Raw genomic sequence first — 13,263 nt, 5'->3', positions numbered from 1 at the left:
CGCTTGCGAGTGCCCGATATGTGTGGATGCCATACAGTGATCAGCATTCCCCGGGACGGTTAGATGTTCTGGATCCAAGCCTTCTTCAGAGATGCCCTCGTGTGTCGAGTTTAGGGTTGGTTCCGGACTTTGGCTTCCATCCATGGCTGCTAAATCATCATTGCAGTAATGCGGATCTTCTTCAGTTGTCACTTGGGAGTGCCCGCTATGTGTAGATCCTATGAAGTGATGAGCGTTCTCCGAGACGGCTAGATGTTCTGGATTCAAGCCTTCTTCAGAGATGCCCTGGTGTGTCGAGTTTAGGGTTGGTGCCGGAGTTTGGTCTTCATCATTTTTAGCAGAATCATATGCATAACCGTAGTAATGCAGATCATATTCATCCGCGGTGTCTTGGCAGAGAGAGTTGGCTGCTGGTGGTGTGATTTGGTTGACAGCTGGGTATCCGTGATTGACAGCTCCTGCAAATATACAATGTACGACCAGATGTACTGGAGTGTTTTTGTTCCAATTCAGTAAAGACTAAGATATCACTAAACTCTTAGTGCTGTAAACCTGTAATATTCAGACCTCTAGCCTCTCTGTGACTTGTTTATAATATATCTAGGTCGACTATGGTGATGTGTAACCTTACCTAGTTACCTTCGCCGAGAAGGTTATGCAGAGGGTAGCGTTTGTGGGTGTGTGTGTGTGTCTGTAGTGGACCACCATAACTCGAGAATGCTTTGATGGATTGTCTTCATATTTGGTCTGTTGGTAGGTTTTGATGAGACCTAAAAACGATTAGATTTTGGCCCCCCTAGCGGCTTCTTACGGTACTGCAGCGGAACTTCCTGTTTTGATATCTCGTGTTCCGGACATGCTATGGAACTTATTTTTGAGTGGTAGATAGATCTTTGGACAGAGAGTAAGTGGTGTGGGTTTGGGCCCCCTAGTGGCTTTTTTTGAACTGCAGGAGCAGGTTTTGCGTCTGACTTTGAAAGGGAATAACTCAAGAAGGGCTTGATGGATGGTAATGATTTTTGGTAAGTAGATAGCTTGAGTGATGATGTCCATGATAAGACACTTCTTATGCAAATCAGTATCTAATTTGTATAATTAATGAGGAAAGTTTATACATCCGCCAAATTCCATGATAGGACTCTGAAACATGTGGCATATGTAACTGAGGAAGAGAGAAATATTAATTGATATAAACTATGCAAATGAAGACCTCATTTGCATAATTAATGAGAAAATACTATAACAAGATGGCCTTGATGGATGGTCATCATTTTTGGTATGTGGATAGCTTGTGTGATGCTTAGTATGATTGGATGATAATTATGCAAATCAGATTCTAATTTGCATAATTAATGAGGCAACTTTAAAAATCCGCTTTGTTCCATGATATGACTATTCAAATTGTAACTGAGGAAGAGAGGACTGTTAATACATAGAAAATATGCAAATGTGGGCCTAATTTGCATACTTAATGAGTAACTTGTATTATTCCACACTGGCAAATGACGGCAATTTCATACATTTTAATACTTTTTTTGTGGCATCGGGAAGTTATGTGAATGTGAGCATCGTTGATATCAAATTATGTTAATAAGGGCCTCTTTTGCATAATTGATGATAAATATGAGCATAACCTTTGTGTTAAGCTCATAATTTGTTAAGCTGATACTTTGGACATGTCATATTCTAAGACAATCAACTGGTGTGTTTTATTATTGATGAGAAACACTCCTAATACGTCAGTCATAAAGGTTAAAATCATTTGGCGAAGGTATGAGGTCGTGGAACTCTAGTTAGTCGTAAACTATTCTAGTTTTAGACAAGGTTCATCAAGTATAAATCATGTGCATTTTAAATCTGTATTTGAAATCGTCACTAAAGGTGTTTTATTGTAATGAATATTTGATATAATTTTGGTATGTCTGATTTTACAAGGGGACATACTGGGAGAATTGCTACTGGTATCCTAACAAACAAACAAATAAACAAACAAACAAACAAACCCATGTTGGCTTCTTCTCGGCAGTTGCAGCATAGTTTGTTCTTTATCTTCATTCCGACGATGATGATGATGATGATAAAGGCCAAGGCCAGAATGGTTCCCGTCACAATTGTGAGGATGTAGAGAGCCGGAAGTTTGCCAGTCTCTCTTTTCTTCATATCCCTGCTGTTATCAGGCGACTTTGTAGTGTTCTGTGTAGGGTTCATCATTGTCGAGACATCGTTCGTGTAGGATTGCTGTGTTCTTTTCCGTTTCGGGTCTAGTTTGGTCGTATCTTCGAAACGTTTGATGGGAGAAGTGTCATTGCTCTGTTGTTGACTATTAGTCTTCGCCGTAGATATGGCAGCTTTTGTAGTCTGCTGGTGTGGTCCACAACCCATTTGCTGACTGGACACGTTGGATAAAGGCAGCCGATTCAGTCCACTCGGACTGTGGCAGACAGATTTGCCTGCATATTTCAGGTTAGCGGTCAGAAAGCAGGCTGAACACGACATACAACAGGCTTCCTTGCCTCTCCCCTGACAGGCTTGTAAACACGCCAGCTTGTCAATCAGCCAGGAGAGGTCGCAGTCACAGTGGAAGGGGTTTAGTATGATATAGGCCCAGGTCACCTGTGGCCACCCCAGTTCGAACTGAGAGAACGACACAAGTTTGTTAGAACTTACATCAACGATTTTCAGCTTCGGCAGATGCGCAATGACCCTATCAAGCTGCACGTGTCGTAGTCGGTTTCCACTTAGACGCAAATTGTGTAAAAAAGGCAAAGAACGCAAAGACATCCAGGAAAACGATTCCATGTCGTTATATCCTAGGTCCAGTGTTAACAGTCGTGGTAGCTGCGGCAGGTAGGTGACATGTCTTATGCTATTATACATGGCAGTAAATTGTCCAGCATTGGGCGGTATGTCATCGGGAATCGTGGTAAGTTTCAGAGAATTACAGTCGACAATTGATGTCCGATCCAGCTGCGATTCCCGTATCACGCATCCGGCTGGCAGACAAGAACAATCCGACCACAAGGAACCCCACGTAACCAACAGCAACAGTCCACTTACTTTCATATTCAATGGTTGGTCTTCCGTGACTGTCGGCCAGCAACGGAAAACTATGTAGATACTTCCGATAACTTCGTTCTAAATAGATACTTAAAGGTACAAAGTTACCCGTTTGTGTGTTTGTTTGTAACAGCAATGTGCCACGGTACGCGCGACAGTGAGATTGAGCGACTTCTGTCTGAAGCAGATATATTTATGTCATATCCTTTTACATACCAGGATGACCATATTTATTCAAGTCCATCTTCCATTATGTCTGCAACTTTGGCGTACGTACCACATTGCTTTGGTTCAGGGTACGGGAACAAACAAAATGCATCATAGTTTTTATGTTCGGGTTATCAACATTACTTCAAGATTAGTTCTTTCGTCTCATCATATCAAAAGCTCACAAATAATATCTACATTCCCATTAAGGTTGGGCTTCTCTGCATCTTTTGTTGTGTCTTTGTGCGTTTTGCTTCTACATCACACAATGAATCTGATAAGATTTGCAAGAAAGATATACATATCCATGAGCAGCAGCACAGACAATGTGATTTCCTCTTCCCTTCCTTGGGAAATTGACTTACACCCCCACCTGAAGACCAATCTGAGAAGAAGTCTGAAAACATGACGTTTTACAGATGAGTTCTCTGATTACAGTACGTGATGGCGTTTAGTGACGTCTGTTGTGTAACCAGTCTACAGATTAACATATCAAAAGTCCCAGGCAAACGTTCATAGACTGTCTTGTTGCCATGGACCAGGGAATTCTCTTAGCTTACGTCACTTCTCTGATGTTCATATCATCAACATTACTTCAAGATTAGCTAGCTTTTTCATCTGATCATACTAAAAGTTTACAACTGATTATCTACATTAACTGTGCGACTGGGCTGCTCTGCATCTTTTGTTGTGTCTTTGCACTTTTTGCTCCTACATCACAATGACAATGCGATTTCCTCTTTCCTTCATTTTCAACTTTCCTTTGACGGCCCCACCTGAAGACCAATTTTTGAAAAATTCTGAGAACAGGACGTTTTACAGATGAGTTCTCTGATTACAGTACGTGATGGTGTTTAGTGACGTCTGTTGTGTAAGAAGTCTACAGTTTAGCATATACAAAGGGTGAGGTGTACGTTTGTAGACTGTCTTGTCTTTGCCGTGGAGGGGAGTCTGTCCGCTGACGTCACTTCCTAAGGGTGAAATTCCCATTAGGGTATCTTAACGAACAACCTCTATTTAGCATAGTATTTCCGGTAGATTGGTGAGTCAAAATTGCCCAATACGACCACCCAGGGACCAATAAAATCTTGTGGTAGGGACTGGTGGTCACTATAGATAGGATTTGCAATACTTTTGTCAATAGTAAAAATTACGTAAGGGACCACCAGAAAGTTGTCTCATTGACCAGGAGCTACTTATGTAGGCGCTCAGGTGATTACTTGTGCAGGCTTGACTGTATCTAGTTAATTTAGTGTCTTCTGTATCTTATAGAACGACTAGTGTTTTTTTTACTCGGATTTTGTATCAGGATTTCCTTTGATATTTGCTGAACCCCCTTTAAACTGACCATGATATTAAAACAGAGGGTCATATATCGTATTCCCGTCATGATAAAAACAAAATGTTCTTGTCTGTAGTGTCAACAGTTCTAACCTCACTGAAAACAAAGGTTAAGACGATCCAAGTTTGAATATACAAAGAAAAATTTATTCTTGTTATAGTGCATTCAACAAGCCGATCAAAAATTAGGTTGGCATTATTGACAGATGTGCAAATGATAGAATATTTCATCTTAATTTTATTAAGATCATGTTGTATTAAGTACAATCTTTGGTACAATCATATGAGAACAGAATACTAATCTTTATATTGATCTCTACTAACATCAAATCAATATTGTAAATCAACCACGTAAACCAGTACTGGCAATATGTATTTAAGCAATCCCTCAGCCTTTCTGTTCCGGATATTAGGTGGTGTACGTTCTTCATAATCCCCCAGTAGAACTGGGTTCTGTTTGCAGTGCTAAATTACTAAGTAAAGTAACAATAGAACATAACATTCTAAAATTGATGCTATTGTGGAAAGCCACCAATCATTCACAAAAGTTCATGAAACATGCGAAAGATTACAGAATAAAGGGTGCCTTATTTTGAACCTACAGAAACCATACAATGTGTTATGATATATACATCTGGTGCTTTTATCATGTAAACAAAACTTTTGTTTCTACTGCTTGGGTGAAGCATTATTCCACAGAACAACTATATTGGAAGTAAAGAAAATACTTTTTTACAACATGCAACCCTTGTATTCCCTTAAGTATATTGTACATTGTCATTTGCATGATGGTCACACCAGCACAAGTCACAGTGTTATCTTAGATGGATTTACATAGTTTCTGTCTATTGAATGCTACATGTTTATTTTGTAAGCACCACATAGCCCTGACTGAGCTAGCAGTGTCAGTCCCATGTTCTGCTACATTGTTTTAAGCAGTCTTAGCCAGCTTGAGTATAGCTGTAGCATTTCCTATTGTACAGACGAAGGCACAATATCATCAGGGTAAGGCAACTCATTGTCCCTGCCATGGCGCTGAGTAGAATGTTTTGGGGAGTTGTAGAGTTACCACTTGTTCCGTTGGTAGGATTCCAGGCAATTGTACCTGCACCATTTTCATGCTCTGTTGGTTTGGGTCTGACGTCATAGCGGGCAGTTCCGTGCACGATGCTGGTGACCATAGCCTGTGACTGGTCAGCGGGTTGAGTCTGAGCCCCATACGTTGTAACCATGGCAACTTTTGTGGTCGGCTGGTGTGGTCCACAACCCATTTGCTGACTGGACACGTCTGATAAAGGTAGCCGATTCAGTCCACTTTGACTGTGGCAGACAGATTTGCCTGCATTTTTCAGGTTATCAGCCAGAAAGCAGGCTGAACACGACAGACAACAGGCCTCCTTGCCTCTCCCCATACAGGCTTGTAAACACGCCAGCTTGTCAATCAGCCAGGAGAGGTCGCAGTCACAGCGAAAGGGGTTTCCCATGATCCAAGCCATGGTCACCTGTGGCCACCCAAGTTCGAACTGAGAGATCGACACAAGTTTATTAAAACTTACATCAACGGTTTTCAGCTCCGGCAGATGCTCGATGACGCTTTCCAGCTGCACGTGACGTAGTCGGTTTATACTTAGACGTAAAATGCGTAAACGCGGCAGAGCACGCAAAGACATCCAGGAAAACGACTCCATTGAGTTCATACCTAGGTCCAGTGTAGACAGTTGCGGTAGTTGCGGCAGGTAGGTGACATTTCTAATGTTATTAAACGCGGCAGTAAATCGCCCAGCGTTGAGAGGTATGCCATCAGGAATGGTGGTGAGGTTTAGAAAATTACAATCAACCAATGATGTTCCAATGTACCGCTGCTCCCGTATCACACATTCAGCTGGCAGACAAGAACAATCCGACCACAGAGAACCCCACGTAACGAGCAGCAACAACACACTGACTGTCATACTTAACGGTTGATCCCCCTTGTCTGTAGGTCAGCAATGGACAAATACGCAGAAGCTTACAATGACCGATTAAATAGATACCAAGATGTACAATTTAAGAACAAACTTGAGAACAACTTGAGAACAAATCTAAAAGGTTTTACAGTTGAGTTCTCTGATTACAGTTCGTGATGGTGTTTAGTGACGTCTGTTTTGCAAACAGTCTACGGATTTGCATATAAAAAAGGATGAGGTGTACGTTTGCAGACTGTCATGTCGCTGTCGTGGATAGTCGAACTTTTTTTATTAACCCCTTTTCTTCCTTAAATAGCAAGAGCATTTCCCGTTTCCTTATCAACAGCACAACATTGCCTTTCTGATAACATCTAGCTGATAATCAACTTAATGAACAACAAAGAATTGTTTCTATTTGAAAAGTCTTTGATATTTGCAGAACACCTTTTCTTCCGATCCAGAAATCTCCCTGATTATAACATGATCATCATGTTAACTGAAGAAATATTTGAATAAGATCATGTTGTACTTAATACAATCTTTAGTACAATCATATAAGAACCACATACTAATTTCTGTATTCATCTCTACTGACACCAAATCAGTAATTGTAAATCAACCAGATAAACCGGTACATACGAAACATACGAAAGATCACAGAACAGACGATCGATGCCTTACTTTGAACCTACAGTAACCATACAATGCGTTGATTCTTCTTTAGAAGTTAACAATAGGCGGTGCTTGTACCGCATTTCTGTCATCGTGATTGTAAATCAACCACATAAACCGGTACTTACATACATATGTAAGTAATCCATCAACTTTTCTAGTCCGGATGTCAGTTGGTCTACAGTTTTTCATGGTCCTCCAGTGGAAAACTGGGTTTTGTTTGCAGTGCTAGATTATTAAGTAAAGTAACAATGAAACATAGCATCCTAAATTTGGTGCTATTTTGGAAAGCCACCTTTCATTCAAACAAGTTCATGAAACAAGCGAAAAATCTTGATTAGTTGCCGAGTTATTAGTGTTTAAAGTCCTAAAGAGCTAAGCCCGGCCTTAACCCTAGCGTTTTTGAAAAGTGCTTCAAATGGAGCAAATGAGGACTCATTAGACGCGGAATTGCACGGCAAATTCAAATCTGAAAACGGGTTAATTATATCGTGCTTGGTTGCCGAGTTATTAGTGTTTAAAGTTCTTAAGAGCTAAGCCCGGCCTTAACCCTTGCGGTTTTTAAAAGTGCTTCAAATGGAGCAAACGAGGACTCATTAGACGCGGAATTGCACGGCAAATTCAAATCTGAAAACGGATTAATTCTATCGTGCTTGGTTGCCGAGTTATTAGTGTTTAAAGTCCTTAAGGGCTAAGCCCGGCCTTAACCCTTGCGGTTTTGAAAAGTGCTTCAAATGGGACAAACCAGGACTCAATAGACGCGGAATTGCACGGCAAATTCAAATCTGAAAACGGATTAATTCTATCGTGCTTGGTTGCCGAGTTATTAGTGTTTAAAGTTCTTAAGAGCTAAGCCCGGCCTTAACCCTAGCGTTTTTGAAAAGTGCTTCAAATGGGACAAACGAGGACTCATTAGACGCGGAATTGCACGGCAAATTCAAATCTGAAAATGGATTAATTCTATCGTGCTTGGTTGCCGAGTTATTAGTGTTTAAAGTCCTTAAGGGCTAAGCCCGGCCTTAACCCTTGCGGTTTTTAAAAGTGCTTCAAATGGGACAAACCAGGACTCATTAGACGCGGAATTGCACGGCAAATTCAAATCTGAAAACGGATTAATTCTATCGTGCTTGGTTGCCGAGTTATTAGTGTTTAAAGTCCTTAAGGGCTAAGCCCGGCCTTAACCCTTGCGGTTTTGAAAAGTGCTTCAAATGGGACAAACCAGGACTCAATAGACGCGGAATTGCACGGCAAATTCAAATCTGAAAACGGATTAATTCTATCGTGCTTGGTTGCCGAGTTATTAGTGTTTAAAGTTCTTAAGAGCTAAGCCCGGCCTTAACCCTAGCGTTTTTGACAAGTGCTTCAAATGGGACAAACGAGGACTCATGAGACGCGGAATTGCACGGCAAATTCAAATCTGAAAACGGATTAATTCTATCGTGCTTGGTTGCCGAGTTATTAGTGTTTAAAGTCCTAAAGAGCTAAGCCCGGCCTTAACCCTAGCGTTTTTGAAAAGTGCTTCAAATGGAGCAAATGAGGACTCATTAGACGCGGAATTGCACGGCAAATTCAAATCTGAAAACGGGTTAATTATATCGTGCTTGGTTGCCGAGTTATTAGTGTTTAAAGTCCTTAAGGGCTAAGCCCGGCCTTAACCCTTGCGGTTTTGAAAAGTGCTTCAAATGGGACAAACGAGGACTCATTAGACGCGGAATTGCACGGCAAATTCAAATCTGAAAACGGGTTAATTCTATCGTGCTTGGTTGCCGAGTTATTAGTGTTTAAAGTCCTTAAGGGCTAAGCCCGGCCTTAACCCTTGCGGTTTTTAAAAGTGCTTCAAATGGGACAAACCAGGACTCAATAGACGCGGAATTGCACGGCAAATTCAAATCTGAAAACGGATTAATTCTATCGTGCTTGGTTGCCGAGTTATTAGTGTTTAAAGTTCTTAAGAGCTAAGCCCGGCCTTAACCCTAGCGTTTTTGACAAGTGCTTCAAATGGGACAAACGAGGACTCATGAGACGCGGAATTGCACGGCAAATTCAAATCTGAAAACGGATTAATTCTATCGTGCTTGGTTGCCGAGTTATTAGTGTTTAAAGTCCTAAAGAGCTAAGCCCGGCCTTAACCCTAGCGTTTTTGAAAAGTGCTTCAAATGGAGCAAATGAGGACTCATTAGACGCGGAATTGCACGGCAAATTCAAATCTGAAAACGGGTTAATTATATCGTGCTTGGTTGCCGAGTTATTAGTGTTTAAAGTCCTTAAGGGCTAAGCCCGGCCTTAACCCTTGCGGTTTTGAAAAGTGCTTCAAATGGGACAAACGAGGACTCATTAGACGCGGAATTGCACGGCAAATTCAAATCTGAAAACGGGTTAATTCTATCGTGCTTGGTTGCCGAGTTATTAGTGTTTAAAGTCCTTAAGGGCTAAGCCCGGCCTTAACCCTTGCGGTTTTAAAAGGGTTTTAAATGGGACAAACGAGGACTCATTAGACGCGGAATTGCACGGCAAATTCAAATCTGAAAACGGATTAATTCTATCGTGCTTGGTTGCCGAGTTATTAGTGTTTAAAGTCCTTAAGGGCTAAGCCCGGCCTTAACCCTTGCGGTTTTGAAAAGTGCTTCAAATGGGACAAACCAGGACTCAATAGACGCGGAATTGCACGGCAAATTCAAATCTGAAAACGGATTAATTCTATCGTGCTTGGTTGCCGAGTTATTAGTGTTTAAAGTTCTTAAGAGCTAAGCCCGGCCTTAACCCTAGCGTTTTTGACAAGTGCTTCAAATGGGACAAACGAGGACTCATGAGACGCGGAATTGCACGGCAAATTCAAATCTGAAAACGGATTAATTCTATCGTGCTTTGCCGAGTTATTAGTGTTTAAAGTCCTTAAGGGCTAAGCCCGGCCTTAACCCTTGCGGTTTTTAAAAGTGCTTCAAATGGAGCAAACGAGGACTCAATAGACGCGGAATTGCACGGCAAATTCAAATCTGAAAATGGATTAATTCTATCGTGCTTGGTTGCCGAGTTATTAGTGTTTAAAGTCCTTAAGGGCTAAGCCCGGCCTTAACCCTTGCGGTTTTTAAAAGTGCTTCAAATGGGACAAACCAGGACTCATTAGACGCGGAATTGCACGGCAAATTCAAATCTGAAAACGGATTAATTCTATCGTGCTTGGTTGCCGAGTTATTAGTGTTTAAAGTCCTTAAGGGCTAAGCCCGGCCTTAACCCTTGCGGTTTTGAAAAGTGCTTCAAATGGGACAAACGAGGACTCATTAGACGCGGAATTGCACGGCAAATTCAAATCTGAAAATGGATTAATTCTATCGTGCTTGGTTGCCGAGTTATTAGTGTTTAAAGTCCTTAAGGGCTAAGCCCGGCCTTAACCCTTGCGGTTTTTGACAAGTGCTTCAAATGGGACAAACGAGGACTCATGAGACGCGGAATTGCACGGCAAATTCAAATCTGAAAACGGATTAATTCTATCGTGCTTGGTTGCCGAGTTATTAGTGTTTAAAGTCCTTAAGGGCTAAGCCCGGCCTTAACCCTAGCGTTTTTGAAAAGTGCTTCAAATGGAGCAAATGAGGACTCATTAGACGCGGAATTGCACGGCAAATTCAAATCTGAAAACGGGTTAATTATATCGTGCTTGGTTGCCGAGTTATTAGTGTTTAAAGTCCTTAAGGGCTAAGCCCGGCCTTAACCCTAGCGTTTTTGACAAGTGCTTCAAATGGGACAAACGAGGACTCATGAGACGCGGAATTGCACGGCAAATTCAAATCTGAAAACGGATTAATTCTATCGTGCTTGGTTGCCGAGTTATTAGTGTTTAAAGTTCTTAAGAGCTAAGCCCGGCCTTAACCCTAGCGTTTTTGACAAGTGCTTCAAATGGGACAAACGAGGACTCATGAGACGCGGAATTGCACGGCAAATTCAAATCTGAAAACGGATTAATTCTATCGTGCTTGGTTGCCGAGTTATTAGTGTTTAAAGTTCTTAAGAGCTAAGCCCGGCCTTAACCCTAGCGTTTTTGACAAGTGCTTCAAATGGGACAAACGAGGACTCATGAGACGCGGAATTGCACGGCAAATTCAAATCTGAAAACGGATTAATTCTATCGTGCTTGGTTGCCGAGTTATTAGTGTTTAAAGTTCTTAAGAGCTAAGCCCGGCCTTAACCCTAGCGTTTTTGACAAGTGCTTCAAATGGGACAAACGAGGACTCATGAGACGCGGAATTGCACGGCAAATTCAAATCTGAAAACGGATTAATTCTATCGTGCTTGGTTGCCGAGTTATTAGTGTTTAAAGTCCTTAAGGGCTAAGCCCGGCCTTAACCCTAGCGTTTTTGAAAAGTGCTTCAAATGGAGCAAATGAGGACTCATTAGACGCGGAATTGCACGGCAAATTCAAATCTGAAAACGGGTTAATTATATCGTGCTTGGTTGCCGAGTTATTAGTGTTTAAAGTCCTTAAGGGCTAAGCCCGGCCTTAACCCTTGCGGTTTTGAAAAGTGCTTCAAATGGGACAAACGAGGACTCATTAGACGCGGAATTGCACGGCAAATTCAAATCTGAAAACGGGTTAATTCTATCGTGCTTGGTTGCCGAGTTATTAGTGTTTAAAGTCCTTAAGGGCTAAGCCCGGCCTTAACCCTTGCGGTTTTAAAAGGGTTTTAAATGGGACAAACGAGGACTCATTAGACGCGGAATTGCACGGCAAATTCAAATCTGAAAACGGATTAATTCTATCGTGCTTGGTTGCCGAGTTATTAGTGTTTAAAGTCCTTAAGGGCTAAGCCCGGCCTTAACCCTTGCGGTTTTGAAAAGTGCTTCAAATGGGACAAACCAGGACTCAATAGACGCGGAATTGCACGGCAAATTCAAATCTGAAAACGGATTAATTCTATCGTGCTTGGTTGCCGAGTTATTAGTGTTTAAAGTTCTTAAGAGCTAAGCCCGGCCTTAACCCTAGCGTTTTTGACAAGTGCTTCAAATGGGACAAACGAGGACTCATGAGACGCGGAATTGCACGGCAAATTCAAATCTGAAAACGGATTAATTCTATCGTGCTTTGCCGAGTTATTAGTGTTTAAAGTCCTTAAGGGCTAAGCCCGGCCTTAACCCTTGCGGTTTTTAAAAGTGCTTCAAATGGAGCAAACGAGGACTCAATAGACGCGGAATTGCACGGCAAATTCAAATCTGAAAACGGATTAATTCTATCGTGCTTGGTTGCCGAGTTATTAGTGTTTAAAGTCCTTAAGGGCTAAGCCCGGCCTTAACCCTTGCATTTTTGAAAAGTGCTTCAAATGGGACAAACGAGGACTCATTAGACGCGGAATTGCACGGCAAATTCAAATCTGAAAACGGATTAATTCTATCGTGCTTGGTTGCCGAGTTATTAGTGTTTAAAGTCCTTAAGGGCTAAGCCCGGCCTTAACCCTTGCGGTTTTTAAAAGTGCTTCAAATGGAGCAAACGAGGACTCATTAGACGCGGAATTGCACGGCAAATTCAAATCTGAAAACGGATTAATTCTATCGTGCTTGGTTGCCGAGTTATTAGTGTTTAAAGTCCTAAAGAGCTAAGCCCGGCCTTAACCCTAGCGTTTTTGAAAAGTGCTTCAAATTGAGCAAATGAAGACTCATTAGACGCGGAATTGCACGGCAAATTCAAATCTGAAAACGGGTTAATTCTATCGTGCTTGGTTGCCGAGTTATTAGTGTTTAAAGTCCTTAAGGGCTAAGCCCGGCCTTAACCCTTGCGGTTTTTAAAAGTGCTTCAAATGGGACAAACCAGGACTCATTAGACGCGGAATTGCACGGCAAATTCAAATCTGAAAACGGATTAATTCTATCGTGCTTGGTTGCCGAGTTATTAGTGTTTAAAGTCCTTAAGGGCTAAGCCCGGCCTTAACCCTTGCGGTTTTGAAAAGTGCTTCAAATGGGACAAACCAGGACTCAATAGACGCGGAATTGCACGGCAAATTCAAATCTGAAAACGGATTAATTCTATCGTGCTTGGTTGCCGAGTTATTAGTGT

Source organism: Branchiostoma lanceolatum, chromosome 1 (genome assembly GCF_035083965.1).
Source record: "Branchiostoma lanceolatum isolate klBraLanc5 chromosome 1, klBraLanc5.hap2, whole genome shotgun sequence".
In the NCBI taxonomy this organism is placed as follows: domain Eukaryota; kingdom Metazoa; phylum Chordata; class Leptocardii; order Amphioxiformes; family Branchiostomatidae; genus Branchiostoma; species Branchiostoma lanceolatum.
This window is presented reverse-complemented; position numbering follows the sequence as displayed.